Source organism: Pan paniscus, chromosome 3 (assembly GCF_029289425.2).
Source record: "Pan paniscus chromosome 3, NHGRI_mPanPan1-v2.0_pri, whole genome shotgun sequence".
In the NCBI taxonomy this organism is placed as follows: domain Eukaryota; kingdom Metazoa; phylum Chordata; class Mammalia; order Primates; family Hominidae; genus Pan; species Pan paniscus.
Genome location: NC_073252.2, coordinates 62,165,149 through 62,176,548, shown reverse-complemented (window position 1 = coordinate 62,176,548; position 11,400 = coordinate 62,165,149). Strand labels below are relative to the sequence as shown.

Sequence of the window (11,400 nt, the reverse complement as noted above, 5' to 3'; positions counted from 1 at the left end):
AAGTCCTTTAGGCACTTGGGTATAGAAAATAAAATATAATTTTACTTTACTGCTACTTATAAGAGAGTAAGCAAAATTAGATCTGGTTACTCTATTTTCAACACTGTTAGCATTACTGACCTAAGAAAAAAAATACTCTTAATGTATATGTCTAGATAACTTTTTAAGTTCCATGATAGTTAAAATGGGAAAAACTTTATTGATTGTTAAGATTCAAACTCCTTTTAGTCTGTTCACTGAGATATTAAATTTCAGGAGACAGAAACCAAAGAAAGATGAAATTTCTTTTTAGGAGGCTTAAAGGACACAAATTCTGGTCCAGGTAAGAATGAGTGTTTGGTGTCTGTTCCCACCCCTAGCCATCACACTGAATGCTCCCAGCCCAGAATGCTGGTCACTGTGTGGCCAGCAAGGCCTGCATGTGCTACAGATGCTGCTCCCAGCCAATGCAGAGTGCTGCTTGTAGATGACAGCATCAGTCTCCCTCATCAGATCTGAGGATAGGATGCTGCCATCTTAAAGGACCTCTAAAATTGCTTCCTGGATGGCGCTCTCTGAATCATCAAGATGAACAAGGAGTTCCTTATACAGATATTGAATGTTGTTTTGATGATAAGACTATCTATCAGTGCTTTTGATGCATTTCAGCCAGGTGATTAAGGTGGATGCAGCTGCTATTATTATGTTGTTGAAAATGTCATCTAGATGTTTTTAGAGTTCAGGGTAAATCTCGATGAATTTATCTGCATTAATCACGTCACCAGAGGTTTTAAAAAATATATTAATAATTTTGCATGGAATTAACTAAGTCAGTTGAGAATATTCTTCCAGGGTGGTCAGAATTTGAGGTATCAGTATTCCCTACTACACTTCCTGTATCTGTTTGACCAACAGGACCTCGCAGCTAGGGAGCACCCAGAGGCAGGACACAATGGCTGTCCTCCCCACATGCCTTTGCAGATGTCCTTTATCACTGTCTCAAGGTAGCTGTGAAACTGCCTTTGGGAGGTGATGGTGTCCTTTGGCCTCAGCAGCACTTTGGACAGGATGGAAAAAAGTTTTAGACACATCTGCAGGTCTCTGGCTGGCTGGAGATAGGCGTTGGGTTTGGGGACCAAGTGTTGTGGCACTTCTTTTACAACAGAGCCTGAGTGACAAGTACGTTGAGCTGCATAAGTTCTGCAGAATAGATGGTCCAGTCGTTGTGTGATGTGGTTGACCACATCTGTGTATTTCCCACAGAAATCCTGGCTGACATTGACTTCTCCACTGCAACCATCGAGTTCATTGTCTCCTAAACCTTGCCATGGAGGCCTGTGGCACCTGAGCCAGCCATTATCATCACCAGCACTTCCATGAGCTATAAGCTGGACCCACTGCAGTCCTCCTGACACACTGAAATCAGAGCCTGCACACAGAGCAGCAGATGCTTCAATGTAAAGGTCATTTCCAGGTCCTTGACAGGCGTGCATCTGGGCCAGATCCATGGCAATAACCTTCAGGTTGAGGCTAGAGGGCTTCAGATGGGCAGCTTCGAATGACAGGAGCAAGGACCAAGAGGCCAGAAAGGGAGGGTGACATTTTCAGCATCTATAAGATCAACTTTAGAAATATTTGGGGGTTGACAAATTCCCATCAAGCTCTGTGGATCTTGTACAACTGCTCACCACCGGCTTCTCATCAGCACATGATTGGTGCAGGGTTCTGAGGATGATTTTGAGATGTTCCCTGATGTGGTCTTGTGAGGAGATTTCATGACAGATGGCAGGAAGCTTCGTGGAGAGATTTCTGAAGACACTCCTGAGCTCCCAACAGCGGGCAGCTCTCTTGCAGAGGATAGTGGGGTGGAGGGTAGAAGAGAGGCAAAGTCAGGTTTGCCCTTCAGATCCCCTTCATTCTCCTTTTGCCACTGTTAACCAACTTTTGCTTACAGTTAGACACCAGTTTTCGGCAGATGAAATCTCTCTGATTTCAGGCATTTTGTCAATTAAGCTGCTCAGCAACAATAGGATAAACTTACGAAAAGAAAGGAGTAGCAGTCCCACAGACAAAGCATCCAGCCCCTGCACTGAGACAGTATAGGGAAGGGACTTGGTCCTGGCAGACAAGACAGATAATCAACATCCTAGTGGGCCTCACACATGTGGGCATATTCTTTTCCATACCTTCTTGTCTCTTTTAACAAGCTAACCCCAGTCACAGTAGCAGAGAGAGGGTCCATCCTAACTTAGCTGACCAGGCTGGATTCCTAATCATAAAACCAAAAAAGGAAGAACCTAACCATTTATCTCTTTCAGCTATGTGTTCCAAGATTACTGAAGCAGGATTCTGGCCTTCCTGATAAGAACTTGACCAGATCCAGCTGGTTTGCAACAAGATGAACTTCAGTGCTGAGCTTTCACCAAGTTTTTCTCATTACAATCTCATTGTAATACTAAAATCTCCACCCAAGATGGAGGTTATCTGCCATTTTCTGTACATGTGTTACCAGAAAGGGGTCCTGATCCAGACCCCAAAAGAGGGTTCTTGGATCTCACGCAACAAAGAGTTCGGGGCGAGTCCATAGAGTAAAGTGAAAGCAAGTTCATCAAGAAAGCAAAGGAATAAAGAATGCCTACTCCATAGGCAGAGCAGTGGCTTTGGCTGCTCAGCTGCTTGTACTTGTTACTTCTTGAGTATATGCTAAACAAGGGATTGATTACTCCTTGTTTAGCAGTTTTCTGGGAAAGGAGTGGGCAATTCCCAGAACTGAGGGTTCCTCCCCTTTTTAGACCATATAGGGTGACTTCCTGATGTTGCCATGGCATTTGTAAACTGTCATGGCACTAGTGGGAGTGTCTTTTAGCATGCTAATGCATGAGCAGTGAGGATGACCCGAGGTCATTTTTGTTACCATCTTGGTTTTGGTGGGTTTTGGCTGGTTTTGGCCAGCTTCTTTACCACTTCTTTTTATCAGCAAGGTCTTTGTGACCTGTACTTAGTGCCGACCTCCTATCTCATCCTGTGAGTAAGAATGCCTAATCTCTCAGGAATGCAGCCCAGTAGGTCTCAACCTTATTTTACCCAGCCCCCATTCAAGATGGAGTGACTCTGGTTCATGCGTGGTCAAATGCCTCTGACACATGCGCCCCATGTTTGGGCATGAGACCTCACTGTGTAGGTGCAGAGAAGACCCTGCCTAAACATTGCCTAACGTTGCTCCTTTTTCCTGCCTCAACTTCCTTAAAATGACAAGAGCGGAGCCCTTTTGGGAGCTAACATCAGGACTCCTTTTTTGTACTCTGCTCCGTTGTGCTGCTAGAGCCACAAGCCTATTAAACTTTGCCTGAAATAAATTCCTACTTGCGCTGGTGTTAATTTTTACTTATGAGTGAGCCAAGAACTCAGGCCAGAGTTGCGGTAACACCACCAGAAGAGGTCTCCGCTTGTCAGACTTGAGGGATATCATCAATGAGCCTCTGAGCTAATGGTGTAAACCAAAAATAAAATTCTAAGCCCCCCGCCAGCCAAACCATCTGAATGGACTTCCTCCTCAGCCAGGGCGCTCTTAAAATTTAACCTGAGAGACTGGTTCAGGTCATGATGGGAAGTAGGGGTTGGACATGCCTCATTATACCTCTCCAGCATTAACATCAACATAAACCCTAAGTCTAAGAAACTTTTACAACCTATTCTCTCTGAAGCCGACTACCTTGGAGGCTTCATATGTTTCATAAAATTTTGGTCTCCACAACCTCTTACTTCAACCCAGATATTTCCTTTCTATTGATCCCAGGTCTTTAGATAAACTTAACCAATCGTCAACCAAAAATTTTTTAAATCTGCCTATAAACTGGAAGCTCCGCACTCCGCTCCCCTCCCCACCCTTCGAGTTGTCCTGCCTTTCTGGACAGAACCAATGTATTTCTTAAATGTACTTGAAGTCTCATGTCTCCCTAAAATGTATAAAACCCAGCTGCTCCCTGACCACCTTGGGTACATGTTCTCAGGGTCTCCTGAGGGCTGTGTCATGGGTTATAGTCACTCAAATTTGGCTTAGAATAAATCCCTCCAAATATTTTACAAAGTTTGACTCTTTTCTTCGATAATGGAAACACATGATGCCTAGATAGGGAGTGAACTAAGTGTCTCCTAAGGCCACTGCCAGGTGGGACAGCTGCAGAGTGTCCTGCACAGCACCTTGCAGACCTCCCATGGCTGCCTGCTCTGTAGGGCCTCAGGAGGGCTGCATGGCATGCTGCAGGCCTAGGCCCAGCAGGTGTGCAGCCAGAGTGTTGCGCTCTCTGCTGGTGACAAAGAAGAAATTACTTAGGCTAATAGTAAGGGTATGGGAGTCCTCAGTAAGGCTTTTCTTTTTAATGAAAAGCAGCCGCAAATCATTTTCTAACAAAGGGCAGCCTGTGAAGTTGAACTGCAGACACAGACAAGCAAGTTGGGAGCTTGCAGGGGTGAATGCTGGCAGGAACTAGGGACTAGATACGTTCAAGATGGCGGTTCCATCTTCCCTTCTCTGCCAGCCAGTGTACAGTAAGGAACAGACAAGATGGCGCTGGGATCAACTGGAAAGTCCATTTGCATAATAAGATTAGGGTGGGGCAACCAGCCTTTCTCACTCGCAATGTAAAAGTCAGACCTGATCGAACCAATCTGTGAGCCCTATGTAAATCAGACACTGCCTCCTCAAACCTGACTAAAAAATCAGGTGCGTTGGCCAACCAGCCAGCCCTTTCAGCTCAGAGACCCCTCTCTCTATAAAGAGAGCTGTTTCTCTTTCTTTTCTCTTCTGCCTATTAAACCTCCTCTCCAAACTTCCTGGTGTGTGTCCGTGTTCTAAATTTTCCTGGCATGCAATGACGAACTCCAGGATATATATCCCAGACACTGTAGCTGCTTTACTGGGTCAGCCAGGCAGAGCAGCAGGCAGGGCAGCTGCAGGCGTGCCCAGGGGCACTGGGTGGCGCTCTGGCCTCACTGCCTCTCCCAGCGAGTGATAGCAGCCCAGCTTGCAGATGGCCTCCAGCTGAGGCATCCAGCACTTGGGGCGCCACTCAGCTCTGCGGCCTCCGCTGCTTGGGACCAGCCTGCGGCCGACACCACTGTCTTCCTACTTTATTGTTTGACTTAACTACTTAAGCAACAGTGACTGGAGACAAAATATAATAACTTCAAAATATAATAGTAAATGTGTATAAAATAAAATGACTTTCTAGGCTTTATGGTATAAATGCATCAGGATCTGCCTGCTAATGCAGCTAGACTGTAGTATGTAAGAGGAAGAGTGTTCAAAATAAAACTAGAGAGGAGCCTAAATAAAACTAGAGAGTTCAAAATAAAACTAGAGAGGAGCCTAAATAAAACTAGAGAGTTCAAAATAAAACTAGAGAGGAGCCAAAATAAAAAGAGTGTTCAAAATAAAACTAGAGAGGAGCTGAGTTACTTGGGAATTTGTAAATACAACAGGTATTTCAGGTTCAAGTTCAGGGATGATAGCCTTTCCTTCTTAAGCCTATTCTTTTTTTTTTTTTTTTTTTTTTTTTAGACGGAATCTCACTCTGTTGCCCAGGCTGGAGTGCGGTGGTGAGATCTTGGCTCGCTGCAACCTCTGCCTCCAAGATTCAATTGATTCTCCTGCCTCAGCTTCCTGAGTAGCTGGGATTACAGGTGCCCTCCATGGAGCTCAGATAATTTTTGTACTTTTAGTATAGGGGGGTTTCACCATGTTCGCCAGGCTGGCTTGAACTCCTGATCAAGTGATCCACCTGCCTGGGCCTCCCAAAGTGCTGGGATTACAGGTGTGAGCCACCACACTGAGCCTTAAGCTTATTCTTTCTGTCATCTCTCTCCATACACACTCATGCATACACACATCTATATGTCATTCTGTTTGTTAAAGCCTTTACTTTCATGGATGAAAATAGAAAAAAATTTGTAGGTACACAAGAGTTATGCAGGAGCAATCACATTTGAAAGTAAAGACAATCTAATCAGACACTGATGACTTAAGTTAAAGATAAACTGTGCTAAGATGTGGCAAGTTAAAGGGAATAGACAACTTATATTTCTCTCCTTCTTTCCCTGATCCTCTGAAATCCACATTGCCTTATAATCTTTCCCTAGGCCATCCGTGCTTCTGAATACTCCCCTTCTTTCATCTCTTCACCCTTATACACAGTGAACAAAGGCACTCTTGGCATGACCAACTTGTGGTCTAGGCAAGTCCAGGCTTCAGCTATGACTGCAGTATTGCTCCATGAGCACACAACTGCATTTACTTTGGCAGTCTCTACTAGAACTGCAGTGGGACACTGATAATTGATTCCAACCCTGAAGCCAGAGAGGCACAGATCTGCAAATTTGTCTTGATGGTGGCAATGCAGTCTTCATATTTGTGGAAACCATATTACGCTGATATAGTAATAATGTATTATTACCATAATACTATACAATAGGTAGTGAGCCATACATTTATCATTTCAAGTGTCACATATCATCTGGTTGGCTAGCTCAGAGCAAGCATTAGTTATCTCTGCTACAGAAAATGTTTGTGGTAGGTTTTGCCAGCAGAGATAGCTGGATATATACACGGAGGGAAGTAGACATAAAGATAGAGAATAAGTATAAAATTTTGATATATTGACATTCAAGGCACCATGAAATCTGAGAGAAAAAATGATGGAGAATACAGACTGGTTGAAAATGTGCTTAAGGTTATTGTGTATTGGGTGCTCAATATTAAGGTTTCTACATAAATATTATAGATGGCCTCATTATGTAATATGAAGACACAATCAAAGTGCTAAAGAGTTGTTGGAATTGAAGACCTCAGCTTCAGCTAAGGAAAGCTAAGGAGCTGGGTAAATGGAGAATTTTGCTCCTATAATCAACTGATAGAGATTCTATCAACAGAAAGGCAAAATAAAAACTGTAGTTACCACCAACCAGCAAAAATTCAAGAAAGCCTGAAGACCTGTACTTAGGTCAGCTAGCTTCTGAATCCAATCCAACACTTAGTCAATGCTTTCCTTTTCAATGGTGTAGTGACTAGAGGCAAAGCTATTTGATGCATCTTCTTTGCTAGTGATCGCTTCCTAGGGCAAACTTCATCACCACGTATTGGCTGTAGGTCCACAAACAATTTTGTGGAGCCATGCTTGACCACAATAGTCCCGCTGAAGAAAGTATTAAAAGAGTCATCTTCTCTCAGAATGCTCTTATTGTTTGGCATTGGATTTGGGCTAAATTTTGTATTCCAGGCATTAGAGCTCCTAACAGTTATTTACATTATTTACAATCTGGATAATACCCTCACTGATGTAATTAGGGATGCTTTAATGCATAGTGGCAGGGATAGGAAGTAAAGATGTGAGAGCAAATATTAAGTCCAGGTTATCATCTCCAACTAACTGAGAATCAAAGTATCTATTTTTATGAAGCAGTGAAATGACAGTTTTAGTATGCCAAGAGGTAAACACTACTCAGAAAAGTTTTCCTACCTGTTCCTTTATTATCAAATAAAGATAATAATAATAATAATTTAAAAATTACCTGCATGAATTCTTAGCCCTCTGCTGGTGAGATTCTGTCGTTATTTCTATGTCTTGGGAAATTGAAGATGAAGGAAATAGGTAATAAATAGATTTTACACCATAAAGTTTTGTGGATAGATCTGATGAATGCTTTAAATGCCAGATGGTCCCATTACTTTTATTACTTCCACTGGACAGAAATGATGGACATTGATGACACCTAATCGCAAACTCTATTTAGTTGCTGAAAGTGTGACAGACACCATACACCTTGTTTCTTAATAGATCTCCTTTCTTCTTGCTAACGGGACCCCACTTTTTTTCAGATATAGTGCTACCATGAGCTTCATGGCAGGCTGTTTTTCCCTAGCTCTACACACTGAGTTATGACTGTGAAACTGTGCCTATCAACTGCATAAAATTAGCCAGGGAAGAAGGGAAGGAGAGAAACAAAAACGAACCAAGCTTGAAGCACATTCAGCATTAATCATTAGGTCAGCTTGCTGTCTGACCTGCTTCCTCATGGTTGTTTCCTGCCTATTGCCCCAGAATCACGTAGACCCTGTCACAAGATTATAGTTCCCCTAGATAACATCTTAAGCATTGTGAAGCTTTTATCCATTTGAGATATTCTTTCAAGTCCTGCATACCGGTGAAACTACTGATGTGAAACTACTGATGCCAGCAGGTCTGAAGGACCCCATGAGGTGCTGACTCAGCAAAGAATGCAGTTTCCACATCCTGATGATTTCATCTCTCTTCTCCTGACCCATCAGCAACCTCAATTTTCCAGCCCCTAGCTGTCCACAACCCCTTAAAAACGTCAGCCCAGAACTCTCATGGAGATGGATTTGAGGGTTTTTCCCATGTCCTTGCTCAGCTGCCCTGTAATCATTAAACTCTCTGCTGCTAACTCTGCTGTCTCAGTGTATTGGTCTGTTATTGCACAGCAGGCATATGAACCTGGTGGTCCTGTAACAATTGGTCTAAAATAATCATAATCCCAATCCACTCAAAAGTGGATTGGCTTAGACATTGACATGTGAGACAATTCTGAGTAATAGAATTACTCAGTGAGGGATAGTCTTTCAGATGGGTGACTAAAGAAGATTCTTCCTTTTGATAAGAGCAGACACATTAAGGAAATATTCTTTTTTGTGTCTTTGGGCTTGTTCTATGAGGGAGTGACACTTGCAGCTGTTACAGGTTTCTCCTGAACATTATGGAGAAGCCTGAGATCAAAAGCTGACAGAGTGAATATGCTGAAGTCCTAAATTCACTGGAGTTCTGAATCAACTCACCCTGGGATTGACTGTTACGTGAAATAGTAAATGTCTTTTTGCTTAAGCCATTTTTAGTTATGTTTTCAGTTACTTGTGGCTTAAAGCATTCTAACTGATAAAGGTAGTATTTTTCTCTATTATCTAATAAAAACATTGAGATAGCAAACGTATCATTTCCACACAAAGATATCACAAATAATTTTGCAGGGCTTTGCATATTTTATTTCTCTTAGTATGTATATATATTTACAAAATTACAAATATGTATAATCTATATGCATTATAAATGATATATAAATTATATTTATAATTATATTACATACAAATTATATATTATACAGGTATATGTACTATATATTTTGTGTATGTATTACACATGTATATATGTGTACATATGTCTATATACATGTATATATTCATGTGTATATATGTGTATATACAGATACACATATAGCTATTAAATTAAATATAGATATATCTATAAAATATATATTACATATGCACATATATATTTCCCTGGAGTATAGGGTAGGCCTTGCTGTGTTATTCTTTAAGAACAATTATGACATTTTATTAATTCTATCTTTTCCTAGGAGAAGGAAAAATGTTACATTGTCAAAGTCCCAAAGCCTTTCAGCCTGAAGCCAGGAACAATTGTTCAAAGTTTCTTTGGAACATCAAGGAAGGAAATCTGGATTTTACTTTAAGTGCAATGGGGAGTCATTAAGGATTTTGTGTAGGTGAGTTACATTTCGATTATATTTTGAAAAGAGCATTCTAGCTGCATAGTGGAGAATTGATTATAGGAGAACAAGAGGGAATCGATGAGAAGAATGTGGCTCTAATCAGGTGACAGAAGTGATTACAGATTGGACTAGATCAGTAACAATGAAGATATAAATTTGTGAAATGGAGATAGAGATTTGGGAAATATTTTGCAGACTGAATCAATTAGACTTGTTGACGGGCTGGATATGAGATACCAGTGAAAGATGAATAAAGGATGAATCCCAGGTTTTGGCTTGAAAAAACTGGGCAGTGTTGATGCCTTCATTGAGATGGGAAGAATAGATGAGAAAGTGATTTAGGGGAGAGAGAGACAGTTCATTATAATATCACAGATTTATTTAGTTTAAGATGTCTAATGGCTGTGCATTTGGAGAAACCAAGTAGGAATTTGGATCTATGATTCCATAGCACATGAGAGATATCTGAGCTAAATATATAAATTTAATTATATATATTTAATATATATATAAATTTATATGTAATATATAATATATAAATATATAAATTTAATTTTATATAATATATAATATATAAATATATAAATTTAATTATATATATATGCATGCACATTTTTGTGCACATACACGTATGTACAAACACACATACATATATAGGATTGGGTGATATTCCCAAGGGGGAGAGAATGAACAAACAAACCAAGAATCCCTAAATATGAGCCCACATAAATGTTAGGTAGAAGAGGAAAAGGAAAAACACAGAAAAAACTGCTAGTGAGGTAGGAGGAAAACCAGGAGGAGATGGTTTCACAGAGCTAAGAGTGTCTGTATAGGTTTCACAGAGCTAAGAGTGAGCTGGTATAGGAATTTATCACTGTCCAGTTCCACTCAAGTATTGATACTGGCCTTTCTTTTCCACACCACCACCACTCCTCACGGTGTAGACTGATGAAAATAGGGATTTTCACACAGGGTATCATTCACATGGGGGCTCAACACTGTTTTAGGATGATGACTGTTTTCATGAATGATAAATGGATGATATGCAGGTATCTGAAAATGGAAGGACGTCACTAGACAGAAGAAAAACAGCAATGGGATATCTTAGTCAGAGATGTGATTTACTTACTTGAAGAGGGAGGGATGGCTTTCAGACACTGTATGGATGGAATACTTGTGTCTCCCCAGATTAATCTGTTGAAGCCCTAACCTCTAATGTGATGGTATTATAGGAGGTGGGGCCTTTGGGAGGTAGTTTCAGATATGGTTGTGATGGCAGGCCCCTCATGATGGGATTAGCATCCTTATAAAAAGAGACAAGAGTGTGCTCTCTCTCTCTCTCTCTCCCCTCCCTTCCCATGTGAAGATACAGCAAAAAGGCAACAATCTTCAAGCCACAATGGCCCTCACCAGAACCCAGCCATGTGGTCAGCCTGATCTCGGACTTCACAGCCAGCAGAACTGTGAGAATTAAATCTTATATTTAAATCACCTAGCCTATGGTATTTTAATTATTTATTTATTTATTTATAATTAATTAATTATTTATTTATAGGGTACATGTGCACAACGTGCAGGTTTGTTACATATGTATACATGTGCTGTGTTGGTTTGCTGCACCCGTTAACTCATCATTTACGTTAGGTATTTCACCTAATGCTATCCCTCCTCCATGGCCCCACCCCACAACGGGCCCCGGTGTGTGATGTTCCCCACCCTGTGTCCACGTGTTCTCATTGTTCAATTCCCACTTATGAGTGAGAACATGCGGTGTTTGGTTTTCTGTCCTTGCAATAGTTTACTCAGAATGATGGTTTCCAGCTTCATCCATGTCCCTACCAAGGA

The 11,400-nt window shown here is 41.2% G+C and overlaps 1 long non-coding RNA gene across 2 annotated transcripts in view; it reads left to right on the top strand.

The window, feature by feature from the left end:
- The window catches only part of LOC117979984 (uncharacterized), a 377,942-nt gene that overhangs the window by 17,296 nt on the left and 349,246 nt on the right, over positions 1-11,400 (top strand). For both annotated transcript variants that reach the window (XR_008625161.2, XR_008625159.3), the window contains exons 2-4: positions 1,243-5,661; positions 9,403-9,549; positions 10,922-11,018. This is a non-coding gene — a long non-coding RNA (uncharacterized LOC117979984). The remainder of the gene's footprint in view (positions 1-1,242; positions 5,662-9,402; positions 9,550-10,921; positions 11,019-11,400) is intronic.